Source organism: Arachis ipaensis, chromosome B9, assembly GCF_059453495.1.
Source record: "Arachis ipaensis isolate K30076 ecotype BB chromosome B9, ASM5945349v1, whole genome shotgun sequence".
In the NCBI taxonomy this organism is placed as follows: Eukaryota; Viridiplantae; Streptophyta; class Magnoliopsida; order Fabales; family Fabaceae; genus Arachis; species Arachis ipaensis.
The window spans coordinates 91,904,213-91,911,377 of NC_142444.1; the positions used below are offsets into that span (position 1 = coordinate 91,904,213).

At 37.9% G+C, this 7,165-nt stretch overlaps 1 non-coding gene across 1 annotated transcript; it reads left to right on the plus strand.

The window, feature by feature from the left end:
* Positions 1 to 5,590: 5,590 nt before the first annotated feature.
* On the plus strand, positions 5,591 to 5,698 carry LOC148545459 (small nucleolar RNA R71). Its single transcript, XR_015901278.1, has one exon. It is a non-coding gene; the product is annotated as a small nucleolar RNA R71 (small nucleolar RNA).
* The last annotated feature ends 1,467 nt before the right edge of the window (positions 5,699 to 7,165 follow it).

The following is a 7,165-nucleotide window of genomic DNA, read 5'->3' on the forward strand; positions in this document are numbered from 1 at the left end:
ATTGCATTAATTCATGAAGAATAGCAGAGCTCCACACCTTAATCTATGGGTGTAGAAACTCCACCGTAGAAAATATATAAGTAAAAATAGCCTAGGCATGGCCATGAGGCCAGCCTCTCTAAAGAGGTTCTCAGATGTCAAAAGTTACATATGATGATCCAAAGATAGATAAAAGTAGTTTTTATACTAAACTAGTAACCTAGGTTTACAGAAAATGAGTAACTAAGTGCAGATAGTGCAGAAATCCACTTCTGGGGCCCACTTGGTGTGTGCTTGGGCTGAGCATTGAAGCTTTTTTGTGCATAGGCTGTTCTTGGAGTAAAACGCCAGCTTGGGTGCCAATTTGGCCGTTTAACTCCAATTCTGGTGCCAGTTCTGGCATTTTACGCCAGAAAGTTTTAGGCTGACTTTGAACGCCAGTTTGGGCCATCAAATCTCAGGCAAAGTATAAACTATTATATATTGCTGGATAGCCCAAGATGTCTACTTTCCAATGCAATTAAGAGCGCGCCAACTGGGCTTCTGTAGCTCCAGAAAATCTACTTCGAGTGCAAGGGAGTCAGAATCCAACAGCATCTGCAGTCCTTTTTCAGCCTCTGAATAAGATTTTTGCTCAGGTCCCTCAATTTCAGCCAGAAAATACCTGAAATCACAGAAAAATACACAAACTCATAGTAAAGTCCAGAAATGTGATTTTTGAATAAAAATTAATAAAAATATAATAAAAAGTAACTAAAACATACTAAAAACTATGTAAAAACAATGCCAAAAAGGGTATAAATTATCCGCTCATCACAACACCAAACCTAAATTGTTGCTTGTCCCCAAGCAACTAAAAACAAAATAGGATAAAAAGAAGAGAAAATACAATAAATTCCAAATATCAATGAAGCTCATTTCCAATTAGATGAGCGGGACTAGTAGCTTTTTGCTTCTGAACAGTTTTGGCATCTCACTTTATCCTTTGAAGTTTAGAATGATTGGCATCCATAGGAACTCAGAATTCAGATAGTGTTATTGATTCTCCTAGTTCAGTTTGTTGATTCTTGAACACAGCTACTTTATGAGTCTTGTCCGTGACCCTAAGCATTTTGTTTTCCAGTATTACCACCGGATACATAAATGCCACAGACACATAATTGGGTGAACCTTTTCAGATTGTGACTCAGCTTTGTTAGAGTCCCCAGTTAGAGGTGCCCAGAGCTCTTAAGCACACTCTTTTTGATTTGGACCACGACTTTAACCGCTCAGTCTCAAGCTTTTAACTTGACACCTTCACGCCACAAGCACATGGTTAGGGACAGCTTGGTTTAGCCGCTTAGGCCAGAATTTTATTCCTTTGGGCCCTCCTATCCATTAAGGCTCAAAGCCTTAGATCCTTTTTACCCTTGCCTTTTGGTTTAAAGGGCTATTGGCTTTTTGTGCTTGCTTTTTCTTTTTTCTTTCTTTTTCTTTATTTTTTCGCCATTTTTTTTTTGCAAGCTTTGTGTTTTTCATTGCTTTTTCTTGCTTCAAGAATCAATTTTATGGTTTTTCAGATTATCAATAACATTTCTCCTTTTTCATTATTCTTTCAAGAGCCAACAATTTTAACATTCATAAACAACAATATCAAAAATATGCACTGTTCAAGCATTCATTCAGAAAACAAAAAGTATTGCCACCACATCAAAATAATTAGATTATTTTCAAGATAAAATTCGAAATTCATGTACTTATTTTTCTTTTTTTAGAAAACATTTTTTTTATTTAAGAAAGGTGAAGGATACATAGGACAATCATAGTTTTAAGACATAGACACTAAACACTAATGATCATGTAATAAAGACACAAACATAGATAAAACATAAAGCATAGAAATCGAAAAACAAAAAAATAAGAACAAGGAAATTAAAGAACGGGTCCACCTTAGTGATGGCGGCTAGTTCTTCCTCTTAAAGATCATATGAGTGCTTGAGCTCCTCAATATCTCTTCCTTGCCTTTGTTGCTCCTCTCTCATGGCCTTTTGGTCCTCTCTTATTTCATGGAGGATGATGGAGTGCTTTTGGTGCTCCACTCTTAGTTGCTCCATGTTAGAACTCAAATCTCCTAAAGAGGTGTTGAGTTGCTCCCAATAGTTATGTGGAGGAAAGTGTATCCCTTGAGGCATCTCAGGGATTTCATGATGAGGAATTTCCTCATGCTCTTGTTGAGGTCCATGAGTGGGCTCTCTTGTTTGCTCCATCCTCTTTTTAGTAATGGGCTTGTCCTCTTCAATGAGGATGTCTTCCTCTATGACAACTCCAGCTGAATTGCATAGGTGACAGATGAGATGAGGAAAGGCTAACCTTGCCAAAGTGGAAGGCTTGTCCGCCACCTTGTATAGTTCTAAAGATATGATCTCATGAACTTCTACTTCCTCTTCAATCATGATACTCTGGATCATGATAGCCCGGTCTACAGTAACTTCAGATCGGTTGCTAGTAGGAATGATAGAGCGTTGGATGAACTCCAGCCATCCCCTAGCCACGGGTTTGAGGTCAAGCCTTCTCAATTGAACCGGCTTGCCACTTAAGTCTCTCTTCCATTGAGCTTCTTCCACACAGATGTCCATGAGGACTTGGTCTAACCTTTGATCAAAGTTGACTCTTCTAGTGAAAGGATGAGGATCTCCTCTCATTATTGGCAAGTTGAATGCCAACCTTACAGTTTTTGGACTAAAATCCAAGTATTTCCCCGGAAACATTGTGAGCCAATTCTTTGGGTTTGGGTTCACACTTTGGTCATGGTTCCTAGTGATCCATGCATTAGCATAGAACTCTTAAACCATTAAGATTCCGACTTGTTGGATGGGGTTGGTGAGAGTTTCCCAACCTCTTCTTCGAATCCCACGTCGGATCTCCGGATATTCACTCTTTTTGAGCATGAAGGGGACCTCGGAGATCACCTTTTTCTTGGTCACAACTTCATAGAAGTGGTCTTGATGCACTTTTGAGATGAATCTCTCCATCTTCCATGACTCGGAGGTGGAAGTAATTACCTTTCCTTTCCTCTTTCTAGTGGTTTCTCCGGTCTTAGGTGCCATTAATGGTTATGAAAAAACAAAAAGCAGAGATTTTTCCACACCAAACTTAAAATGTTTGCTCGTCCTCGAGCAAAAAGAAGGAAGAAATGAGGAGAAGAAGAAGAAATGGAGGATATGGAGGGGAGGAGTGAATTCGGCCAAGGGGGTTGGGTTTGGGAGGGAAATGGTTTGAATTTGAATAGTGAGGTAGGTGGGGAAGAGTGGATGGATGTGAGTGGTGAGGAGATTGTGGGGAAGAGGGTAGGATTTGATAAGTGAATGGTGTTTGGGGAAGAGGTATTGATGTGATTGGTCAAGGGTATTTGGGGAAGAGTGTTATGGAAAGGTGTGAAGAGGAGAGAAGAAGAGGTGGGGTAGGTGGGGATCCTGTGGGGTCTACAGATCCTGAGGTGTCAAGGAATTCTACTCCCTACACTATTCTGGCGTGTAAACGCCCTCTGTGTGCCAATTCTAGCGTTTAACACCAGCTCTGCTATCTTTCCTGGTGTTAAACGCCAGTCTGCTGCCCCTTTCTAGCGTTTAACGCCAGCTAGACACCCTTTTCTGGCATTAAACGCTAGTCTGTCTGCCATTTCTGGCGTTTAATGCCAGCCAGACGCCAGACACCCTTTTCTGGCGTTAAACGCCCAGAATGCTGCCAAACTGGGTGTTAAACGCCCATTCTGCTATATAAATGCCAGTAAGCCTGTCCTCCAAGGTGTGCTATTTTTAATGCTGTTTTTGATTCTGCTTTAATTCTGTAATTGTTTTTGTGACTTCACATGATCTTCAACCTAAAGAAAACATAAAATAATAATGGAAAATAAAAAAATATAATTAAATAACATTGGGTTGCCTCCCAATAAGCGCTTCTTTAATGTCAATAGCTTGATAGTGAGCTCTTAGAGAGCTTCATAGAGACTCAGAGTTTAATGGTGGCCTCCCAACACCAAACAGAGAAGTTGAGTGTGGAGGCTCTATTTGACTCTGTATTGAGAGAAGCTTTTTATGCTTCCTCTCCATGGTTACAGAAGAAGATCCTTGAGCCTTAAACATAAGGTAGTCCTCATTCAGTTGTAGGACTAACTCTCCTATGTCCACATCAATCACAGCTTTTGCTGTGGCTAGGAAGGGTCTTCTAAGGATAATGTATTCATCCTCTTCCTTCCCAATGTCTAGGATTATGAAATCAGCAGGGATGTACAGGCCTTCAACCTTCACTAAGACATCCTCTACAACTCCATAAGCCTGTTTCCTTGATTTGTCTGCTAGTTCTAGTGAGAATTTAATAGCTTGTACCTCAAAGTTCCCTAGTTTCTCCATTACAGAGAGTGTCATGAGGTTTATTCCTGACCCTAGGTCAAATAGAGCCTTCTTAAAGGTCATGGTGCCTATGGTACAAGGTATTAAGAACTTTCCGGGATCTGGTTTCTTCTGAGGTAACTTTAGTTGCCCCAAAGAATTCAGTTCATTGATGAGCAATGGAGGTTCATCTTTCCAAGTCTCATTACCAAATAACTTGGCGTTCAGCTTCATGATTGCTCCTAGATATTGAGCAACTTGCTCTTCAATAATATCTTTATCCTCTTCAGAGGAAGAATACTCATCAGAGCGCATGAATGGCAACAGTAGGTTCATTGGAATCTCTATGGTCTCTGTATGAGCCTCAGATTCCTTTGGTTCCTCATTAGGGAACTCCTTAGTGGTCAGTGGACGTCTATGGAGGTCTTCCTCACTGAAAATCACTGCCTCTTCCTCCTCTACAGGTTTGACCATGTTGGACATATTGATGGCCTTGCACTCTCTCTTTGGATTCTCTTCTGTATTGCTTGAGAGAGTACTAGGAGGGATTTCAGTGACTCTTTTACTCAGCTGACCCACTTGTGCCTCCAAGTTTCTAATGGAGGACTTTGTTTCAGTCATGAAACTGAGAGTGGTCTTAGATAGATCAGAGACTATTGTTGCTAAGTCAGAGAGGCTCTGCTTAGAATTCTCTGTCTGTTGCTCAGAAGATGATGGAAAAGGCTTGCTATTGTTAAACCTATTTCTCCCACCATTATTATTGTTGTTGAAGCCTTGTTGAGGCTTCTGCTGATCCTTCCATGAGAAATTAAGATGATTCCTCCATGAAGGATTATAGGTGTTTCCATAGGATTCTCCCATGTAATTCACCTCTTCCATTACAGGATTCTCAGGGTTATAAGCTTCCACTTCAGATGAAGCTTCTTTAGTACTGCCGGATGCAGCTTGCATTCCAGTCAGATTCTGAGAAATCATATTAACTTACTGAGTCAATATTTTGTTCTGAGCTAATATGGCATTCAGAGTATCAATCTCAAGAACTCCTTTCTTCTGAGTTGTCCCATTATTCACAGGATTTCTTTCAGAAGTGTACATGAACTGTTATTTGCAACCATTTCAATGAGTTCCTGGGCTTCTGTAGGCGTCTTCTTTATATGAAGAGATCCACCAACAGATTGGTCCAATGACATCTTGGACAATTCAGACAAATCATCATAGAATATACATAGGATGCTCCATTCTGAAAGCATGTCAGAAGGACACCTTCTGATCAACTGCTTGTATCTTTCCCAAGCTTCATAGAGGGATTCACCTTCCTTCTGTCTGAAGGTTTGGACTTCCACTCTAAGCTTGCTCAACTTTTGAGGTGGAAAGAATTTGGCCAAGAAAGCATTGACCAACTTTTCCCAAGAGTTTAGGCTTTCTTTAGGTTGTGAGTCCAACCATACCCTAGCCCTGTCTCTTACAGAAAAAGGGAAAAGCATAAGTCTGTAGACCTCAGGTTTAACCCCATTGGTCTTAACAGTGTCACAGATTTGCAAGAATTCAGCTAAGAACTGATGAGGATCTTCCAATGGAAGTCCATAAAACTTGCAATTCTATTGTATTAGAGAAACTAATTGAGGCTTAAGCTCAAAATTATTTGCTCCAATTGCAGGAATTGAGATGCTTCTTCCATAGAAGTCAGAAGTTGGTGCAGTAAAGTCACCAAGCACCTTCCTTGCATCTCCACCATTGTTGTTATTTTCGGCTGCTATGTCTTCTTTTTTGAAAATTTCTATAAAATCTTTTCCAGAGTGTTGTGCTTTATCTTCTCTTAGCTTCCTCTTCAGATTCCTTTCAGGTTCAAGATCAGCTTCAACAAGAATGTTCATATCCTTGTTCCTGCTCATATGAAAAAGAAGAGAACAGGAAATAAGAGGAATCATCTATGTCATAGCATAGAGATTCCTTTATGTGAGTAGAAGAATAGAAGAATAGAAGAATGAGGTAGAGAGAGAATGAAAAGAATTCGAACACAGAGAGAGGGAGAGGGTTCGAATTTTAAGGAGAAGAGAAGTGCTAGTAAATAAATAAAATAAACAGAAAGATATGAGAAAGAGAAGAAATTCGAGTTTAAATAAGCATAAAATAAAAAATATTTTTGTTTTTATTTTAATTATTAGTTAGAATTCGAAATTATTAAAATGAATAAAATAAAATTAGAATTTAAAATAATTAGTTAATTAAAAAGAATTTGGAAAAGTGGTGAGGGGTTTTCGAAAATTAGAGAGAGAAAAGTAGTTAAGTGGTTTTGAAAAATATTTGAAAATAAACTTTGAAAGGATAAGAAGTTAGAAAAAGATTTTGAAATTAAATTTTGAAAAAGATATGATTGAAATTTATTTTTGAAAAATATTTGAAAAGGAAATTAAAAAGATTTGATTTTTGAAATTAAAGTTGATGACTTGACTAACAAGAAACTAAAAGATATGATTCTAGAATTTAAAGATTGAACCTTTCTTAATAGGCAAGTAACAACTTGAAATATTTGAATCAAAACATTAAATGTTAGTAATAATTTCGAAAATATGAAATAAAAATAAGAAAAAGATTTTGAAATTTAATTTTGGAGAATTTTCAAAAAACATGAAAGAAAAATGAAAAAGATTTTATTTTGAAAAAGATTTGAAAAGATAGAATTTTTAATTTGAAATTTTGACTTGACTAACAAAAAACAACTAAATTTAAAAATTTTTGACTAAATCAACCCAAAATTTCGAAATTTATTAGTAAAATAAGGGAAAGATATTATTTTTGATTGTTTTGAATTAATGAAG